The sequence below is a fragment of the Aethalodelphis obliquidens genome, unplaced genomic scaffold, assembly GCF_003676395.1.
Source record: "Aethalodelphis obliquidens isolate GAN/ISIS:26980383/991018 unplaced genomic scaffold, ASM367639v1 scaffold128, whole genome shotgun sequence".
NCBI classification, from domain to species: domain Eukaryota; kingdom Metazoa; phylum Chordata; class Mammalia; order Artiodactyla; family Delphinidae; genus Aethalodelphis; species Aethalodelphis obliquidens.
Window position 1 is genome coordinate 612,950 of NW_020838072.1, and position 27,153 is coordinate 640,102.

At 41.9% G+C, this 27,153-nt stretch overlaps 1 pseudogene; it reads left to right on the plus strand.

Annotated features, from left to right (window-relative positions):
- The first annotated feature begins 12,082 nt into the window (after positions 1-12,082).
- Positions 12,083-14,352, plus strand: LOC113615970 (chromobox protein homolog 1 pseudogene; annotated as a pseudogene).
- The last annotated feature ends 12,801 nt before the right edge of the window (positions 14,353-27,153 follow it).

Sequence of the window (27,153 nt, forward strand, 5' to 3'; positions counted from 1 at the left end):
CTGCAATAGAGTAGCCCCCGCTCTCCACAACTAGAGAAAGCCCATGTGCAGCAATAAAGAAGACCCAACACAGCCAAAAATACATATGTACATACATACATACATACAAAAAATCCACTCCAACTCACATCATCATGAAGTTTTAGAATATTACATATAAAGAGAAGACCTTAAAAGCTTCCAGAATAAGAATATAATTCACCTACAGAGAATCCACCATGAAAACTGGCATTGATTTCTGAATAGCCACAGTGGAAGCTATAAGACAAGGGATTCATGCCTTCAAAACTGAGGAAAAATTATTTCCAACCTAGAATTTCAGTCCTAACTAAGCTATCAATCAAATGTGAGAGTAGAATAAGGGCATTTTCAGGCATGAAATGTCTCAAAAATTTTCTCAGGAAGTGATTGAAGCAAGATGAAGGAACATCAAAGAAAGGAATATGGCATCTGGGAAATGGGATTCACCACAAAAGATTGGCACAGGTAGGTCCTAGGAGGGGAGCTATGCCGCAGTCCAGGGAGCAACAGGTGCATCTTAGATCACACTCTGGACAGGATGTCTCCAAGGAGAACCTAGAACTGATCAATTATCTGGATGAATTTGACTATTTCGAGAGGGTACCGAGATTCTACCAAGAATAAAGAATTGTAGAAAGGAAAAGTAATCATGGTACACTATGCAAGTCAGCTGTGAGCAAAATTTATACAGTCATAATGAATAAAAATAAACGTTAATTTTATCAAAAATTATGATATAAGTAAAGTTGGTTTTCCAATATGCACCAGTATGGCTTCTGTTTGTGGCTGGTATCCATTCTTAACAGTTGGGTATTCATTCTGATTGGTTGGTGTTGGCGCCATATTGGTTGTGAAATATTTTGAATGTCTCCACTGGATATAACGATTTGGGGATGATGGGGAAACAAGGTGGGGCTGTGTGCATGGAGGCCCGTGTGGAGGACACTGCTAGCTACCTGCCTGATGTCTGTCTCCTCTTCTGTTCTTATTTTGTTCAGGGCAGCAATGTGGCCAACTGAAAATAATCATTTCCCCCAGATGCCCTTCAGCAATCCCTCTCTAAAGAGATGTAGGTGAAAGAACCTGGAGAAAGATTCCCTTCCTGGATAAAGCCTCTCCCAAAGAAACCCCCTTCATTTTTCCTTCTTCCCCCTCCCTCCCTGAATAGGGTTGCTAGATTTAGCAAACAAAAATACAGTTTCTCCAGGTTAAATATGAACTTCACATACACAATAAATAATTTTTAGTATAAGTATACCCTATGCTCTATGTTTTTATTAATTTATTTATTTTTGGCTGCGTTGGGTCTTTGTTGCTGCATGCAGGCTTTCTCTAGTTGTGGCAGTCGGGGGCTACTCTTCGTTGCAGTGAGCAGGCTTCTCATTGCGGTGGCTTCTCTTGTCGTGGAGCACGGGCTCTAGGCGCGAGGGCTTCAGTAGTTGTGGCACATGGGCTTAGTTGCTCTGTGGCATGTGGGATCTTCCCCGACCAGGGCTCGAACCCGTGTCCCCTGCATTGGCATGCAGATTCTTAACCACCGCACCACCAGGGAAGTCCCCCCGTGCACTATTTGAGATATACTTATACTAAAAAACTATTCACTGTTCATCTGAAATTCAAATTTAACTGGGCAAACTGTATTTTATCTGGTAAACCGTATTATATCTGGCAAATTATATTTCATCCTTATATCTAGAGCCTGGAACATGATGCCTGGAAGTGCAGCAGCCATCTTTTCATCATGGGAGTGAAGGCCATATGCTAACTATGGATACAGGGGACGAAGGAGCCTGTGTCCTTAACATCTTCAGTGAACCACTCTACTAGCACTGGACAGCCCACATTTGGACTTCTTTTTATGGTGAAAAATTAAACCACTAAATTTATAGTTAACTTTTCTGTTACTCAAAACCACACCTGAATTAAAAGACTCTGGGAAAATAAGATTGGGTTCTGCTAGTAAGGAAAACAGGGAGAATGGGCACTGGGTGCTCATCTAGAAGTGTCTGCTACACTTTCCAACGTTCGTTCCTTCCTCTCCTTGCCTGTTTATAGAACCCCATTTTGCTCAGATAGGGACACAGGGCCCTTGATTGCCATACATACCTTCCCCAACCCCAGACATAAATTGTGACCTGTCTAAACCATTCATTGTAATCTTATGGCCCTTGGCCAGTAAATGATCCTAGGAGTAGTCATGTGACCCTACCTACCGAGCCAATGAGATTTAATGGAAGTCTACTGGGTAGAGTTTCCAGGAAAACTTTTATCTTCCTAATAAGAAGTGACAGACACAGTTAGAATGCATGTTTTGCTCTTTACCTTCCCTTTTTTCCTGCACAGACTCTAGGCATGAGACTTCTAGATGAAGCAGTCATCTTGCAACAATGATGTGACAGGTATGAAAACCAAAGCCACAGGTTAAGGACAAAGCAGAAGGCTAGAATAAACTTGGGCTCCTGATAAAACCACTGAGCTCTAGACTGTTTATCTCTGATCTTCCTGTTATGTGAAAGGAAAAAATCTACCTAGTATATTTAAACTACTAGCCAAGTTTTATGTTACTTTTAGCTGAAGGTCTTCCTAACTGATACATAATGGAAAGCTATAGGGAGTTTAAATGAATGAACTAGATCTCTATGTGTCACCTGTAGAAACCTCAGTAACATAATGAATAAAAAAAGCAAGTTGTAAAAAGATACAAACAAAATGACATTATTTATATAAAACTTTAAAACGCACAAAACACTGCCAATGTTATTTATTGCTACATTTATAAGTAATAGAAGCATAAAATCATGCAGGGGAATGAGACACACTAACTTCAGGTTACTTCTGGGGACAGGTAAGGTTTAATGGTGATGTTTCAGCTGTATCTTTGATAGATATAGATATGAAGCAAATATGATAAAATGTTAACATCTGCTAATTCTGGACAATGAAATATAACTATCATTCTACAGGTTTGAAATATTTTATTATTAAAATTTTAATTTTTTAAATAAATAAGATTATTCCCCAGCACTATGACATAGTAGTCTCAAATAAAATGGGCCAACTGAGTACTCTACACAAAGAATGATTGGGAAGAAAAATCCTCACACTTTGATATGTCAGTATGAAATTTTAGAATATTAAGTGTGAAGAAAAGAAAAATCCTAAAAACTTTTAAGGAAACAGGAACAGGTCACCTATAAATGAATAAAAATCAGACTATCAGAAGACTGCTCTTTAGGAACTTAGACAAGAGAAGATGCCAGACCAATGCCTTCAAAATTCTGTGGGAGAATAGTTTCCAGCCTAGCATTCTCTATTTAGCCAAACCACCAGTCAAGAGAGAGGGTAGAAGACAGTTTAGGATATGCAAAAAATAATTTCACTTCTCTCTCATATCTTCTTAGGAAGTTATGTATGTATAATAGATATTACCTCCATTAACAAAGAAGGGGAAGACAATGGGATCCAGGAGAGAGGGGTTGAAACAGAAAGGTAATGAAGGAAGGTCCCTGGACAACAGCTGTGATATAGCCCTAGGGAGCAGTCAGTCCTCAAAATAGCTAAAAATGAGGTTTCAGAAAGAACCACCAAGGAAAAGATGAAATTCAAGAGACTTAATACACTCCTTGAGAACTTGGAACAACTTAAGGAAGTGACAAAGACAGAAAGTGCAAAGGGGAACTTCCCTGGTGGCGCAGTGGTTAAGAAGCCACCTGCCAATGCAGGGGACACAGGTTTGATCCCTGGTCTGGGAAGATCCCACATGCCACAGAGCAACTAAGCCTGTGTGCCACAACTACTGAGCCTGCACTCTAGAGCCTGCAAGCCACACTACTGAGCCCACATGCCACAACTACTGAAGCCCACATGCCTAGAGCCTGTGCTCCACAAGAGAAGCCACCACAATGAGAAGCCCACACACCGCACAAAGAGTAGCCCCCACTCGCTGCAACTATAGAAAGCCTGCGCACAGCAATGAAGACCCAAAGCAGCCAAAAAATAAATAAGTAAAATTTAAAAATGAAAAAAAAAAGAAAGTGCAAAGAAAAAGAAAGCAATTAGAAACACCAGGGAAAATTAAAACTGTAAGAAATAAAATGTGATTATGGTATATACATAATCATAAGAGCATAAACACTGATTTTTAACTAAAAACAGCAATGATATATCTACATTGGAAGTATAAAGAAGAGGAGATGGGTGTTGTGTATGATAGTTAAATAGTCACCTGTAGGTGACTGATATCTAACTTTGATAACTAGCAGGAGATTTATTATCATTATTATTATTATTTTAGAGGGGTGTAGGTAACCAACAAAAAAACCTAAAAGAATTCCAAGTGAGAGATCAAGATGGCAGGCAGGAAGACACTGGGCTCACCTCCTCCCATGAACACATCAAAACTACAACTAAGAAATAGAGACACAGATGTAGAGAACAAACGTATAGACACCAAGGGGGGAAAGTGGCAGGGGGTGGTGGTGGTGTGATGAATTAGGAGATTGGGATTTACATATATACACTATTATGTATAAAATGGATAACTAATAAGAACCTGCTGTATAAAAATATACATAAAATAAAATTCAAAAAAAAACTTACTAACTTTATGAACCAACAAATGAACTGCCTTCAGAATCTTTATTACATTAAAATTTTTCCTCAGTGGGGGGAAAAATAAAACTACAACTGTATAGGGACTTCCCTGATGGTCCAGTGGTTAGACTCCATGCTTCCACTGCAGGAAGCACAGGTTCGATCCCTGGTCGGGGAACTAAGATCCTGCATGCTGTACAGTGTGGCCAAAAAACAAAAAAACCCTGCAACTATATATAGAGTGAATCTCACTGAACTTGACCTGCGGACTAGCAAAACAGCTCTTCTACAACCAAGTTGTAAAGAAAGATCCACATGGAATCTGGTAGGAAGGGAGGAGAAGCAATCTGCTCAGGATCTGCACACCTGGAAGGGGTGAAGCTAGCTCCAGGGCAGAGACCACCATTGCTGAGGCACACATCTCTGTGCACACTTGAGAGGGTGCAGGGCCATCCCAGTGGTGTGGCACCAAACCCACCAGCCCCAACCCAGCCTATAACCAAGGTGTGCACACTGGGGAAAGAATGAAACCAGCACAGAAGTGCAGCCCCAAGCCCTCAGATCCCAGGCATGCCTTCAGTGAAGGCCACCACACATGGGATAAACAACTCCCTCAGGGTTCCTGCTTGAGCATAGGATAAGCCACGGCTTCAACCAGACTCTGGCTCTAGCCCCTCCAACTCCATCCCTACCTCCCACAAAGGCTGTGGTTGCCAGCACACCCTGGGAAGATACTGCCCATGCTTACTTCAGATCCAGCTCTCCCACCAAAACCACTGGGCACACACAGGCTGCACAGGGAGCTCCTACACAAGGACATGCCTTCAAGGCCAGGATAAGTAACTGATCACCTAATTTCATAAAGACAGAGAAAGATAAACAATATGAGAAGACAGGAGATTATGTTTCAAATGAAAGAATAAGAGAAAAAAAACAGGAAAAACCCCTAATGTAACAGAGCTAAATAATTTACTGATAAAGAGTTCAAAACAATAAGAATAAAAATGCTAAATGAACTGGGGATAAAAATAGATGAACACAGTGAGAATTTAAAAAAGAACTAGAAAGTATAAAAAAGAATGAGGGAGAGCTGAAGAATGCAATAACTGAAATTAAAAGCCACTAAAGGGAATTAATAGCAGATTAGGTGATACAGTAAAATACATAAAAGTGATATGGAAGATAAAATAATGGAAATCACCCAATCAGAGGAGCAAAAAGGAAAACACATTTTTAAAAATGAGAATAGTTTAAAGGACCTCTGGAACAGCATCAAGCATACTAATATTCGCATTATAGGGGTCCCAGAAGAAGAGAAAGAGAAAAAGGTAGAACATGTGTTTCATGAAATTATGGCTGAAAACCTCCTGAACCTGAGGAAGGAAACAGATATCCAGGTACAGAAACCACAGAGAGTCCCAAAGAAGATAAACCCAAAGAGACCCACACCAAGACATATTATAATTAAAATGGCAAAAATTTAAAGAGAGACTTCTAAAGGCCACAAGAAAAAAAGGAGTCACATACAAGAGAAACCCCAGAAGGCTATCAGCTGATTTTCAGCAGAAACTTTGCAGGCCAGAAGGGAGTGGCATGATATAGTTTAAGTTCTGAAAGGAAAAAACCCCTACAACCTAGGACACTCTACCCAGCAAGGTTATCATTCAGAATTGAAGGAAAGATAAAGAGCTTCTCAGACAAGCAAAAACTAAAAGAGTTCATCAATACTAAACTGACCTTAAAAGAAACGTTAAAGGGTCTTTTCTAAGTAGAAAAGAAAAGGCTACAACAAGAAATAAATTACAGAAAGGGAAAAATCCCACTGGTAAAGGCAACTATACAGTAAACGCTGAGGCAGCTATACAGTAAAGGCTGAGGATCAATCATTTAAATAAGCTACTGTGAAGGTTAAAAGACAAAAATTGTAAAAATCAACTATAACCATAATAAACAGTTAAGGCATAGACATGAAGATGTAAAATATGACACCCAAAACACAAAACATGGTGGGGGAGTAGAAAAATGTAGATCTTTTAGAGTGTGTTTAAAGTGAAATGATTACCAGTTTAAAACAAGGAGATATAGTTATAGGTCAACATATATGAACCCTATGGTAACTACAAATCAAAAACCTATAATAGGGCTTCCCTGGTGGCACAGTGGTTGAGAGTCCACCTGCCGATGCAGGGGACATGGGTTCGTGCCCCGGTCCGGGAAGATCCCACATGCCATGGAGTGGCTGGGCCCATGAGCCATGGCTGCTGAGCCTGCGTATCCGGAGTCTGTGCTCCACAACGGGAGAGGCCACAACAGTGAGAGGTCCACGTACCGCAAAAAAAAACCAACCCTATAATAGAAAAAAAGTATAATAGATAAAAACTAGAGAAAAAGGAACATAAACATAACACTAAAGAAAATCATTAAACCACAAGGGATAAGACTAAAAGAAGAAGAAAAGAATGGAGAAGAACTACAAAAACAACCAGAAAACAAGTAACAAAATGGCAATAAATACACACCTATTAATAATTACTTTAAATGTCAATGGACTAAAAGCTTCAATCAAAAGACGTAGGGTAGGGCTTCCCTGGTGGTGCAGTGGTTGAGAGTACGCCTGCCGATGCAGGGGACACGGGTTCATGCCCCGGTCCAGGAAGATCCCACATGCCACAGAGCGGCTGGGCCCCTGAGCCTTGGCCGCTGAGCCTGCGCGTCCGGAGCCTGTGCTCCGCAACAGGAGAGGCCACAACAGTGAGAGGCCCACGTACTGAAAAAAAAAAAAAAGACGTAGGGTAGTTGATTGGATTTAAAAAGAAAGACCCATCTATATGCTGCCTACAAGAGGCTCACCTCAAAGCTAGAGACACACACAGACTGAAAGTGAGAGGATGGAAAAAGATATTCCATGCAAACAGTAATGAAAACAGAGCTGGGGTAGAAATACTTATATCAGACAAAGTAGACCCTAAAAAAAGTCTATGATAAAAGACAAAGAATAGCATTATATAATGATAAAGGGATCCATACAAGCAGAGGATATAACATTTGTAAATATATGCACCTAATATAGGAGCACTAAATATATAAAGTAAATATGAACAGACATAAAGGGAGAAATTGACACTGATACAATAATAGTAGGGACTTTAACACACATTACATCAATGAACAGATCATCAAGACAGAAAATCAATAAGGAAACAGTGGCCTTAAATGACACATTAGACCAGTTGGACTTAATAGATATCTACAGGACATTCCATCCCAAAAGAGCAGAATACACATTCTTTTCAAGTGCACATGAAATGTTCTCCTGGATGGATCACATACTAGATCACAAAACAAGTCTCAACAAATTTAAAAGGATAGATTAAAGCACAGAAATCTCTTGCATTCCTATACACTAACAATGAAAGATCAGGAAGAGAAACTAAGGAAGCAATCCCATTTACCACTGCAGCAAAAAGAATAAAATACCTAGGAATAAACCTACCTAAGAAGGCAAAAACCTGTACTCAGAAAACTAAAACACTGATGAAAGAAATCAAAGATGACACAAACAGATGACGAGATATACCCTGTTCTTGGACTGGAAGATTCAATATTGTGAAAATGACTATGCTACCCAAAGCAATCTACAGATTCAGTGCAATCCCTATCAAATTACCAATGGCATTTTTCACAGAATTAGAACAAAAAATTTTACAGTTTGTATGGAAACATAGAAGACCCTGAATAGCCAAAGCAATCTTGAGAAAGAAAAACGGAGCTGGAGGAATCAGGCTCCCTGACTTCAGACTATATTACAAAGCTACAGTCATCAAGACAGTATGGTACTGGCACAGAAACAGAAATATAGATCAATGGTGTAGGATAGAAAGCCCAGAGATAAGCCCACACACCTATGGTCACCTAATCTATGACAAAGGAGGCAAGAATATACAATGCAGAAAAGACAGTCTCTTCATTAAGTGGTGCTGGGAAAACTAGACAACTACACATAAAAGAAGGAAATTAGAACACTCCTTAACACCATACACAAAAATAAACTCAAAATGGATTAAAGACCTAAATGTAAGACAAGAAGCTATAAAATTCTTAGAGGAAAACATAGGAGAAACACTCTGATATAAATTACAGCAAGATCTTTCTTTTCTTTTTTTCAGCAAGATCTTTTTTGACCCACCTCCTAGAGTAATGAAAATAAAAACAAAAATAAATGAATGGGACCTAATTAAACTTAAAAGCTTTTGAACAGCAAAGGAAACCATAAACAAGATGAAAAGACAATGCTCAGAATGGGAGAAAATATTTTCAAGTGAAGCAACTGACAAAGGATTAATCTCCAAAACACACAAACATCTCATGCAGCTCAACATCAGAAAAACAAACAGTCCAATCAAAAAATGGGTGGAAGACCTAAACAGACATTTCTCCAAAGAAAACATACAGATGGCAAACAAACACATGAAAAGATGCTCAGTATCACTAATTATTAGAGAAATGCAAATCAAAACTACAATGAGGTATCACCTCACATCTGTCAGAATGGCCATCATCAAAAAATCTACAAACAATAAATTCTGGAGAGGGTGTGGAGAAAAGGGAACCCTTTTGCAGTTCTGGTGGGAATGTAAATTGATGCAGCCACTCTGGAGAACAGTATGGAGGTTCCTTAAAAAACTAAAAATAGAATTACCATATGACCCAGCAATCCCATTACTGGACATATATCCTGAGAAAACCATAATTCAAAAAGACACATATACTCCAATGTTCATTGCAGCACTATTTACATTAGCCAGGTCATGGAAGCAACCTAAATGTCCATCAACAGATGAATGGATAAAGAAGATGTGGTACATATATACCATGGAATATTACTCATCCATAAAAAGGAACAAAATTAGGTCATTTGTAGAGATGTGGATGGGCCTAGAGTCTGTCTTACAGAGTGAAGTAAGTCAGAAAGAGAAAAACAAATATTGTATATTAACACATATATGTGGAATCTAGAAAAATGGTACAGATGAACCTATTTGCAGGGCAGGAATAGAGACACAGACCTAGAGAATGGACGAGTGGACACAGTGGGGAAGGGGGAGTGAGATGAATTGGGAGATTTAAATTGACAGATATACACCACCATGTGTAAAATAGATAGCTAGTAAGAAGCTGCTGTATAGCACAGGGGGCTCAGCTTGGTGCCCTGTGATAACCTAGATGGGTGGGATGGGGTGGGTGGGAGGGAGGTCCAATATGGAGGGGATATATGTACACATATAGCTGATTCATTTCATTGTAGAGCAGAAACTAACACAACATTGTAAAGCAATTATATTCCAAATTAAAAATAATAAAAGGAGAGAAATTATATGAAGAATCTTTTCTGACCACAACAGTATGAAACTAGAAATCAATTACAGGAAGAAAAATGGGAAAAACACAAACACGTGGAGACTAAACAGCATGCTATTAAAAACCCAATGGATCAATGAGAAATCAAAGAGGAAATCAGAAAATACCTTGTAATAAATGAAAATAAAAAACACAACTTTCTGAAATCTATGAGATGCAGCAAAAGCAGTTCTAAGAGGGAAGCTTATAGTGATACAGGCATACCTCAAGAAACAAGAAAGATCTCAAACAACCTAATCTACCATCAAAAGAGATTAGAAAAAGAACAAACAGAGCCCCAAGTCAGAAGAAGGAAGAAAATAATAAAGATCAGAAAGAAAATAAATAAGAGACCCACCCCCAAAAGAAGGAAGGAAGGAAGGAAGAAAGAAAGAAAGAAAGAAAGAAAGAAAGAAAGAAAGAAAGAAAGAAAGAAAGAAAGAAAGAAAGAAAGAAAGAAAGAATCAATGAAACCAAGAACTGGTTTTGTGAAAAGATAAACAAAATTGACGAGCCTTTTAGCCAGCACCATGATCAAGTGGGATTTATTGCATGGATATAAGAATGGCTCAACATCCACAAATCAATCAATGTGATACACCACATTAACAAAAGGAATGATAAAAATCACATGATCATCTCCATAGATGCAGAAAAAGCATTTGATAAAATTCAACACCCATTCATGACAAAACTCTCAACAAAGGGAATAGATCACAATATAATAAAAACCATTTATGACAAACCCACAGCTAATATCATACTCAATGATGAAAAATCAAAAGCTTTTCCTGTAAAATGAGGAACAAGGCAAGGATGCCCACTCTCACCATTTCTATTTAACATAGTATTAGAAATCCTAGCCACAGCAATCAGGCAAGAAAAAGAAATAAAAGGCATCCAAATTGGAAGGGAAGAAGTAAAACTGTCACTATTTGCAGATGACATGATACTATGTATAGAAAAACCTAAAGTCTCCACCAAAAAAACTATTAGAACTAATAAATAAATTCAGTAAAGTTGAAGGATACAAGATTAGTATACAGATCTGTTGTTTTTTGATACACTAATAATATCAGAAAGAGAAAGAAAGAAAATCCCATTTACAATTGCATCAAAAAGAATAAAATACCTAGGAATAAACTTAACCAAGGAGGTGAAAGACCTGTACTCTGAAAACTATAAGACATTGATGAAGGAAATTGAATATGATACAAATAAATGGAAAGATATCCCTGTTCATGGATTGGAAAAATTGATATTGTTAAAATGTACATACTACCCAAAGCAACCTACAGATTTACTGCAATCCCTATCATAATACTCATGACATTTTTCACAGAACTAGAACAACTAATCCTAAAACTTGTATGGAACCACAAAGGACCCCTACTGAATAGGAGAAAATATTTGCAAGTGATATGTCTGATAAGGAGTTAATATCCAAAATATATAAGAGCTCATACAAGTCAATATCAAAAACACAAACCACCCAATTACAGAATGAGCAGAGGATCTGAGTAGATATTTTTCCAAAGAAAATATACAGATGGCTAATAAGTATGTGAAGATGTGCTTAATATCACTAAGCATCAGGAAAATGCAAATCAAAACCAAATGCAAACCAAAATAAATAAATCTATTAAAAAATTTTTTAATGGAGTATAATCTTTAGAACTATTGAATCACTATGTGGTACACCTGAAATTAATATAACATTATAAATCAACTCTACCTCAATTTTTAAAATTTTATTTATTTTATTTATCTTTGGCTGCGTTGGGTCTTTGTTGCTACACACCGGCTTTCTCTAGTTGCGGCGAGCAGGGGCTACTCTTCATTGCGGTGCTCAGGCTTCTCATTGAGGTGGCTTCTCTTGTTGTGGAGCATGGGCTCTAGGCATGCAGGCTTTAGAAATTGTGACACGCAGGCTCAGTAGTTGTGGCTCGCCGGCTCCAGAGCACAGGCTCAGTAATTGTGCCGCTCAGGCTTAGTTGCTCCGCAGCATGTGGGATCTTCCCAAACCAGGACTCGAACCCATGTCCCCTGCATTGGCAGGCAGATTCTTAACCACTGTGCCACCAAGGAAGTCCTCTACCTCAATTTTAAAAAATAATTCCAGATGCTGGTGGCAGCAGCGCAGAGTGCCAGGCTCTTTTGTTTGGCTGAGGGAAGGGCGGTTGGCTGGCGCCTGCAGAACGCCGCTCAGTGAGGGACTTGACCGTGGTCAACAGGATTGTTGCTTTTCTGGTTCCCACTCGCCTGGTCGGCCGGACAAGACGCACGAGTAGCGCGGCACTGATTCCTCTCGGGTTCACGGGCACTGCTCTGAGCAGCGTCACCCTTTATACCAGAAAGCTGACGGGCACCATGGGGAAAAGACAAAACAAGAAGAAAGTGGAGGAGGTGCTAGAAGAAGAGGAAGAAGAATATGTGGTGGAAAAAGTTCTCCACCGTCGAGTAGTAAAGGGCAAAGTGGAGTACCCCCTAAAGTGGAAGAGGTTCTCAGATGAGGACAACACATGGGAGCCAGAAGAAAACCTGGATTGCCCCGACCTCATTGTCGAGTTCCTACAGTCACAGAAAACAGCACATGAAACAGATAAATCAGAGGGAGGCAAGCGCAAAGCTGATTTTGATTCAGAAGATAAGGGGGAGGAGAGCAAACCAAGAAGAAGAAAGAAGAGTCAGAAAAGCCACAAGGCTTTGCTCGGGGTTTGGAACCCGAGTGGATTATTGGAGCTATAGACTCCAGTGGAGAACTCATGTTCCTGATGAAGTGGAAAAACTCTGATGAGGATGACCTGGTTCCTGCCAAGGAAGCCAATGTCAACATGCCCACAGGTCGTCATATCCTTCTATGAGGAAAGGCTGACGTGGCATTCCTACCCCTTGGAGGATGATGACAAGAATTAACTCTCCTGAGTACCAGCCCCTGTCACATCTGACTGTGGGTTTCAAGTGGGGAAAGAAAGAGTTCTACTTGTCTTGACACCATAGAGGTGGCTTGGGAAGATGTCCTTTGAAGAGCCAGTATAGTTTCCATGCCCTACAGCAGCCCAAGTGCTTTAAAGCCGTTCCATGCTGTATAGTTTGCACACCCATTCCAGTGGAGGGGAAGGAGGGTCAGTGTTTCAAGGCAACCCACTCTGAACTTTGCTGAGAAAAGCAAAGGGCTTTCTATGAAAGACAAAACTTGCAGAATGGGATGTGGGAGAGCAGAAGATACTATAGATCTTCAAAGAGCATCTCCACAACCCACAGCCTTCTTCCCAATAGTGTTAACTCTGCATTTTTACAGCGTAGCATGTATGTAGTTTTTGGCTATTATTGGTGTATTATTTGGGGCAGGAGGGATGGGGTGGGAAAGAAGGGAGATGGGTCAGGATCATTTTTGTTAAAATTTGGGGCCTGATGGGGGAAGTGGTGAAACAAAGGAAAGAACAACTAATGATGATTTGGTTCTGTGTCCAGAATATTTCATCCTTTCAGAACATGTCATTGGCAACCTAAATGAGGACTATGAGAGACTGTTTAAAAGCTGTAAATGCCTGAAACTTAGAAGCCAACGTGTTCCCTGCCTGAGCTTAATGCTGTTCCCAACAAAGGACTAAGCCAGTTAAGAAGTTACCAAAGCTGTCGTCTGTGGGATGGAAACAGGTTGAGGAGGAAAAGTCTTTTTGGAGTGTATACGCAGGCAGGTCATTCTGTCTTAGAGGTGATAATTCTTGAAATTGACAAGAAGACCCTTTCTTTTCCAATTATGAAGTTATAAATGTCAGCTTCTCCACCCAAGCCACTGGCTGAAGTATTTGGGGAAGGGCAGAGGGTGGTATAGGAGATGGGAGAGTAGGGAAAGGCAAGGGCTGGTACTCTTAGGGTGGAAAACTCTTGGAGCCTCTGTTTCTTGAACTTTGAAACCATTGGTGGCAGGGTTCAGTCACTGACAGCACAAGTTCACTGAATCACTTCAAGAGCTGAATAATTTCAGAAGCCCTGGTCTCAGGAGAAGATTAAATTTTCATACTGGGGCAGTGGCTCACGTTAAAACAAAACAAGTTTTTTTAATCCTAAGAATTAACTAAAACCCAAAACTCTGTCTTGAATCATGAGATCCATCAGTTCTGACATCAGCTAGACCTGCATCTAGAACTCCATTGTAAAACATTTTTAGGCATGTGTTAGGTTTCTGTGAAAATTTTGTTTAAATGTTAAGCTTCATACCAACACTGTAAGTTTTTGTCTTAATAAAACTATAGATTTATAATCCAAAAAAGAAAATTCCAAGTGACTGTCTTTGGGAATTAGAACTGTGGGGTGTGCAGAAAGCTGAGATGGAGTTCTGTTTGCTTTTTATTATAAGCTCTTACATGTGTTACTTGATTTTTAAATTATGATTATATATTATTTTTACTTTAAACATTTTAAAACAAATAATGTAATATGTGCCCTCACTTTATGTGATAATTGTATTCCCTGAAAATCCATGGTTAAATCTGTTTGTTCAAACTGAATCATGATATTCAGGAGAACTACAAAAAAAGAAACTTTAAGACGGTGGTTCTCAAACTTAAGTGGGCATCAGTCATCTGTGGGGCTGCTTAAAACCTGGATTGCTCAGCCCTACCCATGTTTCTAAGTCAGCAGATCCGGGGTGGAGCCTGAGAATCTGCATTTCCAGCAAGCTTTCAGTTGATGCTGCTGCTGCTGATCCAGGGACCACACTTTGAGAACCATGGTTTTAAGGAAAGAGCTCCTAATTTATATTTTCTATCAAATTGAATCACCATACCTGGAGTTTGCTTCACATGAGGTTTACATACGTAACAATATCACATCTTTTCATTCAAACTGGGCATTGTGAACTGGTAAGCTTAGTGAGAACGCACTGCTAGCTCCAATAGGTTGGTGACTGTTTGAAAATCACCCCCTCAGGCATAGCATGAGGAGTAAAGAGAAGCTGAGTAACAAATCCTCTTTCTCACAAAGACCACCTCCAACCACAAAAGGGAAAGGCCATGTGACCTAGGCTGGCCAATAAAACACTCCCTAGTCCCCAGTCAGAGATTGATTCAGAGATGACCCCATGGCCAAAGCTGGACCAATCAGAATTCTTCCCAGGACATTTCCACTTGGACCATCCAAAAACACTGCCTTGTTCTGGCTCTTGCTCTGGTTCTGGCATTGTGAAACTTATAAGCTTGGGGGGCTACTATCTCGCCTGCCCTGTGGAAGGACGCATCCAAAGAAAGCAGAGAAACAGTTCTGATAACACTGTAACTCCCTGAGTCAGTTAATTCTGACTGGCCTTCTCAGTTGTGTTGAGCTGATAAATTCACTTTACTTTTTCTCATGTTTGAGTTGGGTTTCTGACACTTGGAGTCAATAGTTCCTGAATAATACAAATGAAGTAAGAGTTTTCCAACATGTTTTAAAAATGTGCTTTTTCATATTTGAAGTTCTATGGATTTTTCAGATTGGAAACCAAGCAAAAATGAATACAAAATGACAATACAGATGTAAATGGAGATGAAAACTCTCCAGGGCTACAGAACTATGGAGCTATAAGGTAGCTCGTATTCAGGTAGACGCATAACTTCCAGTTCTGCACTAGCTGAGACCATTCCCTCCTCACCTCCTCTGTGCTGGGTCCCGCGTCCTCACAATTTGAGAGAAGCTCCCTTCCAGGAGTATGCAGAAGTAGAAGAACCCAGACTGCCCAGATTCATCTTCAAAGGAAGCCATCCATTTAAAACAACTCAAACAGAGTGTTGACCATATGGAAAGTGTTTAGATTAATTACTGCTCTGATTGGCAGCTACATGGCCCATCATAAAAATTCCCAATCATGACCTAAACTTTGAAACAGAAGCTCTATCTCCACAATTTCATATAATATATATTAATTGGCTGTCAAATATTTGTTTTCATAATCTCATTTAATCCTGACTAAAATTCAGTGAGGTGCATAATTTTGATCTCCACGTTATAGATGAGGAAATGGAGATTCAGAAAATTAAGTAATTTTTCCTGAGTCACAGAGCCAGGCATGGTAGAGCTAAGAGTCATATTGGATTCTCTGATTCTGGGACCCAAGGAAGGAAGGAAGACACGGAGGGAGAGAGGGAGGGACGGAGGAAGAAGAGCAAAGAAACAAGAGATAGAGGAGGTCTGGAAGAAGTATTCCACCTCTGGATTCCAGACCCTGCCTTAGGTGCCAACCATAAGCCCTCCCAATGGCCTTATACTAAACCCCATTTTCTCTTCACCTAGCTTCAGCTGATTTGAGTTACTTGCATCCAAAGAGTATTAACCAGTACAGCTACCCACCTCAATATGTTGCCAAAGGAATTGTGTTAGAACACAGCAGTCCCAGCATGTAGCAAATGAAGGAACTTGTAACAGCAGTTTTACCCATACCAGCCCCTCCACTGCCCAACTAGCTCACTATTATCCTCCCATCCATCTTTAGATCATAGATTGTCTTGGGGATGAGCATGGCTTTACAGTGAGGGATCAGACCAAATTCTCTTCTGTCCCAAGTCACTTAAGGGCCCCATTCCACTTTACTGCCCCTGCCACCAGTGTGAAATCACATCTGGGAACCCTGCGAATTCAAACCCTACTGACAAAAATCAACGTCTTAAGCCTGTAAGGTTAAGGACCAGAGTGCCACACCAGTGAACACTCAGGGCCCCTGCACAAGTAGCCTTCATGTCCACTGCAGCAAGGAGGTGGTGATACAGCCGGTCTTATGGGCAGACAGTGTGTTTTGACCATCAAAACCCTGGTAATTGAATCACCTGCCGTTTAAACACTCCCCCCACCCCACCCCCACCCCAACCTCCCTTCCACGAGGGCACATCAATTCAGTCCAACAAATTCACTTTGTTCCAGATATTTGCACTAGACACTGCAAACAAAGAGAACAAAATAGTTTATTAGGGAAGAAGGGCAAAATATGGTAAAAAAATCCTTCAGGTTAGATATTCATATCTCTGGAAAAAAAAACAGAAAAAAAGTTGTGCCACATTCATCAAAAGTCAGCCTTTTGGGAGCTTTTCCTCCCACCCCATCTTTTAAGCCATTTGACCTTATTATACTATCTAAGAACACAGGACTAGCCCAACATGGTATCCAGTGAACTCCTCTGATAGCCCAAAGTATTTGAGAAAAGGACCTCCCCAAGGGCTCCTCTGAGTTTATTTTGTGAACTGAATTGACAAGAATGACATGGGGTCATACTGGGCTTTAAAAAAACTTAGCTAGAAGCCAGAGAAAGGCCACCTTCACAACCGATAGTTTATCCATTGCCTCTGGGCTTAGCAGACCCCTAACATGCATGCCCCAGGAGAGGAAAGAAAATCAAGGAAACAAAATATCCCTAAGCAAACTTTCAGTAACAAAACGAGGTGCCATATCCAACACCTAACAACAGAAATGTCTAATAAAAGGAGGCTAGCCATTAGTCGGTTTCAGTTCTGAGATGTTACATTAACAGATATAATCTACTTTCCCATAGTTTTCTGGGGAAGAGGCAAGTCTCAGGGGTTTTGCGTACTTCATAAATACTTCAGTCAGTCTTGTAACTTTGGCAAAGACAATAGAAACTTATTTACCTGGAAGAAAGAGTCTCAGTTCCATCAGATGAGGACAAAAAAGAACTCACCAGGGTGTCAGAGAGAATGAGTCTCTTGTCATTTCTGTTCATTTGGTGTGAGTTCCAAACCAATGAACTCAAGGCACCAAGATGACACACTATACTTTTTTTTAAGGAAAGGCAAATATTCAATGCTCATTTGGAGGATTTACTCAGCTTTCATGCTCTTCTCCTTCTCAGTGTGTGTAAAGCTCACTCTTAAATACTCTGTGCTCATACTGTAAAGCACATTTTCCCTTATCTGCATAGCTTTGTCTACTATCTCTGAAGCTCCAAGCTGCAAACTTACCTTCAAGCTCTAAGCGTTGGAAACCACAATCCAAATCTCAGGGAGGCCAGAGCCACTCGTTCTGTTGCTCTTGGGTGGCGAGAAGGACACTGTGATTTCCAGGCTGAACAGTATTTGGGGCATTGGAGATTGACTTGTGGGCTCAGTGGCGGCCAGCCATGTGACCAGAATGGGGGAAGGGATACTCCTGCAGCGGGAGGGACTGATGCCTGGTTGGCTGACAGACAAGGGTGGTGCAGGGTCTGAACAGAGCTGCCCAGGATCATAGGCAGACATCTTTAAGTTTCTTCTCAGATTTTAACTTGGTGATTTTACATGGCAGTGTTGTTTCAGCCTGGATTTTGAAATGCTGGTTTATCTCCCGCATGGTTTCTATCCCAGATCCTTTTGAATTCTGTCTTAGAGGGCTCTTAGAGGTAGAGGTCTAAGGGACCTTAGAGATGATCCAGTCCTGCCCCAGGGCCACCCATTTTATAGTCAGTTAGCAGCACTTCTAGGAGCCTGCAGAGGCCTGGGTCTGAATGCATACTGGCGTGACCAGGACTGGCTGGCACCAATATTACAGCTCACTTGAGTATCTTCAACTGTTAGGTCATTAGAGCTTTGAGGACTGCTGAGATGCCAGTTAAATGGATCTTGTCACACTTCAGGTACCTAAAAATCTGCAGCTATCAGATTAGGGCATGGCTTAGAAATTACAGCAATTTGTACTTGCGGTCAATGAGTTTTTGTATAGACATGTGTACTTATGTTTATGTATCTCTATCACAATCTTCATAAAATACTCCAAGATGATCTTTTTGGGATCAGGGGATGTCATGAGCTGGGGAGATCTTTGATCTCAAAGATCTTGAAGATTTCTGGAGACCAGAGCTGTATGGGTAACCTTCTAGTTCACATCTGCCACTCCACCCAAATGGTTTGTGCTGGCTGCCTGCTAAAAAAAATGGGGAAGGTGGTAATAAGAACGGAGGAAATGGTAGAGGTGGAAGTGGTAGGTGGAATGGTAGAAGCGGCAATATGGTAGCTGGACATAAATGGAGGTGGTGGACGTATAGATGGAGGTGGAAAAGATGTAGATGGAGGTGGTGGGGGCAGCGGTGGTGATGGAGGAATGGGTGAGAAGACCTCCTAAATGACGGAGTAGGAGATTATTTTTACTATTATGCTGATGACCCTGGATGAATCTGACTTTCTGTGATTAGAAGTGTGAAATGGCGAAGCCTTGGCATTAGGAATCTGGAGAACCTTATTCTGTCCCCAAAGCTGTGTGACCTTGAGAAAATACTTCACCTCTTTGGGCTTCAGCATCCTGCAGCAGAATTGGCACTTAATAAATGGTGGCTTGTTTAGGGGAACTCATCTTTCTCCCTCCAAGCACTTTACTCTTCCCTACAAAGTAGGAGCTTCTGTCCTTTCTGAAGCTTTGAGAAAAGTACTCTCCACTCACCTCTCCTACTTACTCCTGCTTAGTGGATGAGGAGTGGCTCATGTGCTTGATGAATTTGGGAGAATAAAATGGGCACGTGCCATGACTCAGATCCTTCTGAGAACTGCCTGCACCAGAGAAGGCCCAAGCTGCCCTCCTCTCCTCCTCTCTTCTCAGTAAACTTCCCAGGGCAGGTTCTTGTCACGCAAGTATGGAGTCTTTCAGTGCTGGAAAGATAAGTTTGGTTCTTGGGGAAAGAGTTAGGAAGCCTGATTGTGGTTGTACTTTCTAAACCAAATTCTCCAATCAGCTTTATCTGTTATGAAGTTATTTTAATCTCTAGCGGTTTGACCCCTGTATCTTATTTCTCATTTGATTCCAAGCATAGAGAGAAAGACTGGGAACAAGGATCACTCTCAAATTCCAATGTTGGTGAATTAATGAGAGAGTCAGCATGGAGTTGATTGGACTAAATGGTCTCTAAGTTTCCTTCAAGCTCTAACATCCTGTGATTCTATGAGTCTATTTCTCTGGGAAAAAACCAAACTCTTAGCAAACAACTTCTTAATCTCTGACTCTCCTCCTTCCTGCTTCTCAATACAAAGAAGACCTCAAATCTTCAAACATCTTCCTCTCCTCCCCTCTCCACCAGCCCCTTGTGGCTTCATTTACTCCCTGTTCTGGTCTGGACCCCATGATGAATCCCTTCACTCCTCCCTCAGTGATACCCATAACCTCTGGCTCCTGCCCTGCCAATCTCTTGTTCTAGATCAGCCCACCCATCAACCTTCTCCTCCAGCACTGAACTCCCTTTCATCTCTGAAGAAAGCCTGTCTTCAGGGGAGAGAACAAAGCCAATACACAGAGTGGCAGAGGGGTGTGTGTCGGGGGGAGGGTGTGTGTGAGAGGAAGAGACAGACAGACAGGATGGGGAGGGGGAGGGAGACCTAGCCCCATGATGCCTGTGGCCAACACTATCCCTGCCCTTCCCCGTGATTGAGTTTTGTGAGCCAAAAACTGTTAAGAGAAGATCTGGCCATCCCCTTTCTCTCCTCCCCCTTCCCGCTGGCCTCTCTCCATGTTACTTCCAAGGCGACTGGTTCACCCAGCTGGCTTTAAGCTCTGGGATAAATTGGAGGCTATCGGTCCTTCCTTATCACCAGAGTGCTAACAGTGGAGATCCACACTTAGAGGAAAGGGAAAAGTTGGACCCAGTGGTTCTCAGTCAGAGGTATCCCCCACCCAGGGGACATCTGGCAATATCTGGAAACATTTTTGGTTGTCACACTGAGAGGAGAGTACTTCTGGCCTCTAGTGGGTAGAGGCCAGGGATGCTGCTAACATCCTACATGAGACACCCCCCACAACAAAGAATTAGCTGGCCCCAACTGGCGATGGTGCTGAGGTCGAGAAGTCCTGGATCAGACAGCTCAGCCCTCTCTGGTCTAGGCTCTAGGCTGTCTCTAATCCAGGCCAAAAGAGCAATTCCACATGGGCCCATCTTGATCTGGGCTCTACAATGAAGAAGGAGGGGCAAAGATTCTTAGTAATTTGCAGTTTCTGACCTCTGTGCTTCCATTTCCTTTAGAGACCTGGTGGAGAGAGGTGGCTACTCACAGGGACAGATGCCCTTCCATCTCCTGGCCAGATACCATCTGAACTCCACTTGAGTTTAACATATGGCAGGGTTTAAGCAGGTTTGACACAGGGTCCTGGCATGGAGGGCATAGTATGAAGAGAGAACAAGCCTCCTACCCTGGAGAGGTCTGCAAGGTTCAGGTCCTTGTGTTGGTGAGAATAAGGACACATTTCAAGGCCCCAGCAGGCCTATCTAGAACTTTTATCCATAAGAAATTCTCCATGAGCTGGGCAAGACTCACTCCAGTATGTATATTATTTGGCTCTCAGATTGTTTGTGCCAAGCTTTGGCAGGTGGTACAAGACTGGCTGCCCCAGATTCTTGACAACTTTAGCTGCTTTTGAACTGTATCCAGGGTCAAGGAGGGAACATACTGTGATGGTGTCAAGTCTGCACAGGAGGGCAAAAACAAAGATGGTATCTTAAAGGGAAGCTGAGATACCCAAAATGCCAGGCTCAGGTTAGGCAGTGGCTGGGTCCTGGCCTTGCACATCTCCATCTATCCCCTGATCACTGCTGTGGCTGTGGCCAGCAACATCAGAGACCTTAGCTCACTCTCCACCAGCCACACTGCATGTCCTGCTGTTCCTCTAACACCCCAAGCTCATTCCTACTCGGAACCTTTGCACTTACTGTTTCCCTAAACTTCAGCATGACTTACTCCCTTGTGTATTCAGCTCTCTGACCAAATGCCATCTACCCAAGAGGGCTCTCCCTGACCAGCCCATCTAAAATGCCCCTCTCTGGTCCTTAATTCTGCCTTCCTTGTCTATATGACGTTTCTACCCCAAATCATATTTTGTGTTTGTTTGTTTATTCATTTATTGTCTGTTCCTTTAATATGGCAGGGATTTTGTCTTGTTCACAGATTTATCCCTGATGTCTAGAATAGAGGCTCATAAATGGTTGGGTTCAAATCCTGGCTCCACTAACTGTGGGATCTTGGGCAACTTACCTATCATTTTTTTCCTTCATATTCCTCAGCTGAAAAATGAGATTAAGAATTATATCTGCCTCAAGGGTTGTTATGAGAACTGATTGAATCAATGTATATAAAATCTTAGGTCAGGGCTTCCCAGGTGGCACAGTGGTTGAGAATCCGCCTGCCAATGCACGGGACACGGGTTCGAGCCCTGGTCCAGGAAGATCCCACATGCTGCGGGGCAACTAAGCCCGTGCACCACAACTACTGAGCCTGCACGCTAGAGCCTGCGAGCCACAACTACTGAAGCCCGTGCTCCTAGAGCCCGTGCTTGGCAACAAGAGAAGCCACCACAATGGGAAGCCCATGCACCGCAACGAAGAGTAGCCCCCACTCACCGCAACAAGAAAAAGCCCGCACGCAGCAAGGAAGACCCAATGCAGGCAAAAATAAATAAATAAAATTAATAAAAAAAAAACTTAGGTCAATGTCTGGGCCACAGGAAATAATTAGTATTAACTGTGAATATTATTATAATTATTATACTCCCAGGAAGCTCATGACCTGTGTATTCTGAGGAGTGGGGAGTGGCATTCCTGGCAGCTTGCAGGAATGAAGCAGTCATTGTTACTTCTCCAGGAGCCAAGATCCCCCTGCAGGCTCTCAACCAGAGTCCTTGTCTCTCCTCTGCACCTGCTCTCTGTTGCCCTCTGGAGGTCCCGGTTGGACGCTGGTGAAAGCTAACTGTGTTAGGGACTCTGCAGATGATGTATTTCCTAGGGAAGAATGAGGCTTTACTGGATGGCAGCCCCCTTACTTAAGTTTGGCCCTTGACAAAACCGCCAGCAGAGGCATCATGTGGCAAACATGATTGGAAATCACTGAGACCACAGAAGAACTGTGGGTACCTAGGAATTCATCTCTCAGACCCCAAGAGGGAGCCAGAGAAAGGCCACCCCTCCCCTCCCCCAGGCTGTACTTCCTGAGCTAGGGCACAATGCTCTGGCCACCTGGGCCAACCTAAGACACCCTGTAAAGCCACTCCTCAGATGAGCCAATGCCTCCTCCAGCCTGATATTTTCTTTGCCTCCTTTTCATTCCCCCAAATAGTCAGACTATTCCATGTTTTGCCTCAGGGAGCGTGTATGAAAGCAGAAAGCAGAGACAAAATGAGCCTCTTCCCTTAGAGGAAGAGAAAAGACTCCTGGCTAACCCAGACTGAAGTGTAGGAGAGGATGTTCATGAGACAGATCAAGGCTGTCCCCTACCCCTCATTCAAGGCTGCATGGAAACATGGAGGGGGACTCTGAGCTCCACAATGACCTGCAGGCACCAATGAACAAGGACTATATGGAACAAGAACAAATGACATCAAGTGTAGGGACCTATGTAGGTCCCTAAGAGTCGAGAACCCTGCGGTGCACCCCACTCCGACCCCAAAATGGAAACCATGAGGGACCCTCAGAACAGACAGGGATTAAGTGTCAGCACCTTTTAAAAATGAGGGTTCAAAATATAGATGAAGAGTTTTAGAAACTCATGTTTCTTACAACCTTGAGTGCAGGGACCAAAACTGGTATTCCAAAGGATACATTTTTTTAAGAAAATAGTGTTGGGGAAATGCACTATTTCAAAAATTACACTTAGAGGAGAAGTCTGGGCAGCAGACAGAGGCAGAAATCTAATCATTTGCTGGACTCAGCACATTTATCTCTGCTCTGAAATCAGATGTGATTGTCCCTTAATACTGGGTTGAACTTGCAGCCCAGGTTGCCTTGGACAATCACCAGGTGCCCTGTTGTCTTGGCTCTATTATCAGCAGTGCCCTCTTTCATTCTCAAAAGGGATGCAATCTGGGTAGTAAGTTATACGGTTACTCTTCTCAAGATTTTTAAATGAGTGATCCAATGGGCTGACCAACTCTGAGTGAGGTGCTATGAAATAGAAAGTAAGGATTTCCAGGCAGGGGTGGCTGGAGGCTGTGGGACAATGAAGCTCTGGATGGGCTGAGAATCTCACCCGGACAGGAAAGGAAGGGGCACGTGTTACATGATGAGAGGAGTTGTGGTGAGGTTGAAGGTCAGGTGCTGTGTGGAGTTGAGAGGACAGTGGTGGGGGTCAGAGTGGAATGTTCGAACTTAATATTTCAGACATGGAGTAGCGCAGGGTAATGGCATGATCTGAGTTATGACCACGGGAGCAGGTAGGAGAAATGGAACCTCATTGCATTTGGGGATAGGAATTGGGCAACTAACAAGAGACATGGAAGCAGGACTGGCTACTCTATGCCTTTTTGCTCCTATTGAATTTTGAATCTTTTTACTATATTACCTTTTCAAAAATACATAAATAGAATTAAAATATAAAGGAATCCAGGCTTCTAGGTCAACAGTGGAATCATTTTATCAAGTTTTTAAAGCCCCACCAGTAAAATAAGTTGCCTTTAAACATTTGAAAAGATGCTCAACCTTACTCACTTATAAAAAAGAAAAATAAGGAAATTAGAGCCACAGTGAAATACCATTTTTCCCCTTCAGATTGGCAAATAGCAAAAGGTTTCACAACAGCAAGAGTGGAAGGAAATGGGTCCTATTCCACACAGCAGTTGGACAGATGGCAGATGGGTACAGGCTCTACGGCACCACTTTGGCAATATTCATAACACCTGAAAATGCACATACCTTTGGGTAGCAGCTATTCCTGTGTAGAAAGTTATCTTACAGATACACTCCGACCTGTGGACAAAGACACATATGTGGTTTGAGGCAGTCACTCACCTTCCTGCACTTATGTCAGAGGGTTATCAGGGGAATTAAATGATATAACGCATGGAAAGGATGTTAAAGAAAGCCTGGCACATAGTAAGTGCTCAGTAAATGCCAGCTGTTATTATTACAGCATTGTTCATGACAGCAAAACATTGGCAACAACATGAATGTCTATCAAGAGGGGACTGATAAAATAAGTTTTGCCTTACATTGAAAAATCACAAAGATTTTAAATACAATGAGGATATTCTTTAAACAGTGCTATGGAATGATCTTTTAAAAATGTTGTTAAATGGAAAAAAAACAAAGTGTAGAGGAATGCTTGTGGTTTGTCACCATTTGTGTGTGGGGTGTCCCTGGAGGTGCACAGTCTCTCCAGGGATGAAGTCACAAGAAACTGGTAACAGTGATGATTCCTGGGAGGGACAGTGAGAGGCAGGAGCTCAAGGGCTACTGTATAACCTCTTGTACCTTTTATATTGTCCATCATAGGGATGTATTCTCTAGTCAAAAACAATTAAACAAATTGGGGTATATGTCCAAAATGTTGAAAGCAGGGACTCAAATAGATACTTGTATGCCATTGTTTGTAGCAGCATTATTCACAATAACCAAAAGGTGGAGACAACCCAAATGTTTATTGATAGGTGAATGTATAAACAACGTATGGTTTATCCATACAATGGAATACTATTCAGCCTTAAAAAGGAAGGAGAGTCTGACACATGCTAAAACATGGATGAAACTTGAAGACATTAAGTGAAATAAGCCCGTCACAAAAGGACAAATACTTGTATGATTCCACTTCTATGAGATACTTAGAATAGTCAAATTCATAGAAACAGAAAGCCGAATAGTGATTACCTGAGGCTAGAAGGAAGGAGAAATGGGGAGTTAGTGTTTAATGGGTACAGAGTTTCTGCCGGAGATGATGAAAAAGTTCTGGAGATGGATGGTGGTGCAACAAAGTGAATTTACTTAATGCCACTGAATTGTACGCTCAAAAATGGTTAAAATGGTAAACTTTATATTATGTACATTTTATCACAAAAAAAATTAAATAATTTTAATAATAAAAATAATCATTTTTAAAATTTTGATCGGAGTTATGTTAAATGCAGAGATTAATTATGAGGAGCTGTATCGAATGAGCCACAACAAAGAATGGTCCTATAGAAAAAAGGACTCGGTCTCCAAATCCTGGCATTTTTCCATGCCAGTTTCTCCTGTTCTGCCGAATGGCTCTTGGGGGATTCATGGTACAGAGCAGAGGTGACAGGCTGAGCCAGGACCATGGGAGGAGGGCAGCTTCATCCAAGACAGGGAAGAAAATGGAAGGGAAGAGGTGATGGGTGGGGCAGAAGTAGAGGAAATTCCTGCCAGACCACATAGACTTTCTCCATGAGGAATGTTGGGGGTAGATTTTGAGGGGGCTAGAAAAGCTTGGTCTTTGAGGGGAATCACAGAGAAGCCAGACCAGGGATGAGTAAAAGAACCACCACTTTCCTCTGAGGAGGCTGGTGACACTGGAGATCACAAATGTGTAGAGAGAATTTCCTCTCCTCTCGCCTCTTCTCCTTCCCCAGGCAACAACGTTGAAGGGGTTGCAGACCCCTGGTAGCTAAATAAGTGAGGAAGAGCAGACTCCCCATCCAGACCACCAACTACCATAGGCTTCTCTTCTTCAACAACACCAAGCTGGGATTGGGAAGAGGCCTCAGTTTTAGGTTGAAACTGAAGTTTGGGTTATTATTGGGATGGACATGATCATTACTGAAATAAGACTGAGACCAAGGGTGACCAAAACAATCGTGTGACTTGTCTAAATTTCATCCAGTGGCAGAGCAAGATCTAGACCTACAGAATCAATTTTAAAAAGCAACAAGAGGGGCTTCCCTGGTGGCGCAGTGGTTGAGAATCCGCCTGCCATTGCAGGGGACACGGGTTCGATCCCTGGTCTGGGAAGATCCCACATGCCACGGAGCAATTAAGCCCATGCGTCACAACTACTGAGCCCACGTGCCGCAACTACTGAAACCCACGCGCCTAGAGTCCGTGTTCCACAACGAGAGAAGCCTCCACAATGAGAAGCCCGTGCACTGCAACAAAGAGTAGCCCCCTCTTGCTGCAACTAGAGAAGGCCTGCGCTGCAACGAAGACCTAACACAGCCAAAAATAAATAAATTAATTTTTTAATAAAAGCAACAAGAGGCAGAAATCAAGTTACTTTCTGATTTTATCTGATGAGTCATGCTTATTCAATGGAATAGTTACACAGTATTATTTTCAGTTGTTAATTGAAATGCATGTATCTTGCATCTCCCCCTAGATTGTAAGTTCCCTGAAGGCAGGTCCCATGTGCTATTTATCCTCATACTGGCCCCACAGCCTAGCAAAGTGACTTGTAGGTACACAGTGGGCACTAAAATGGCTGC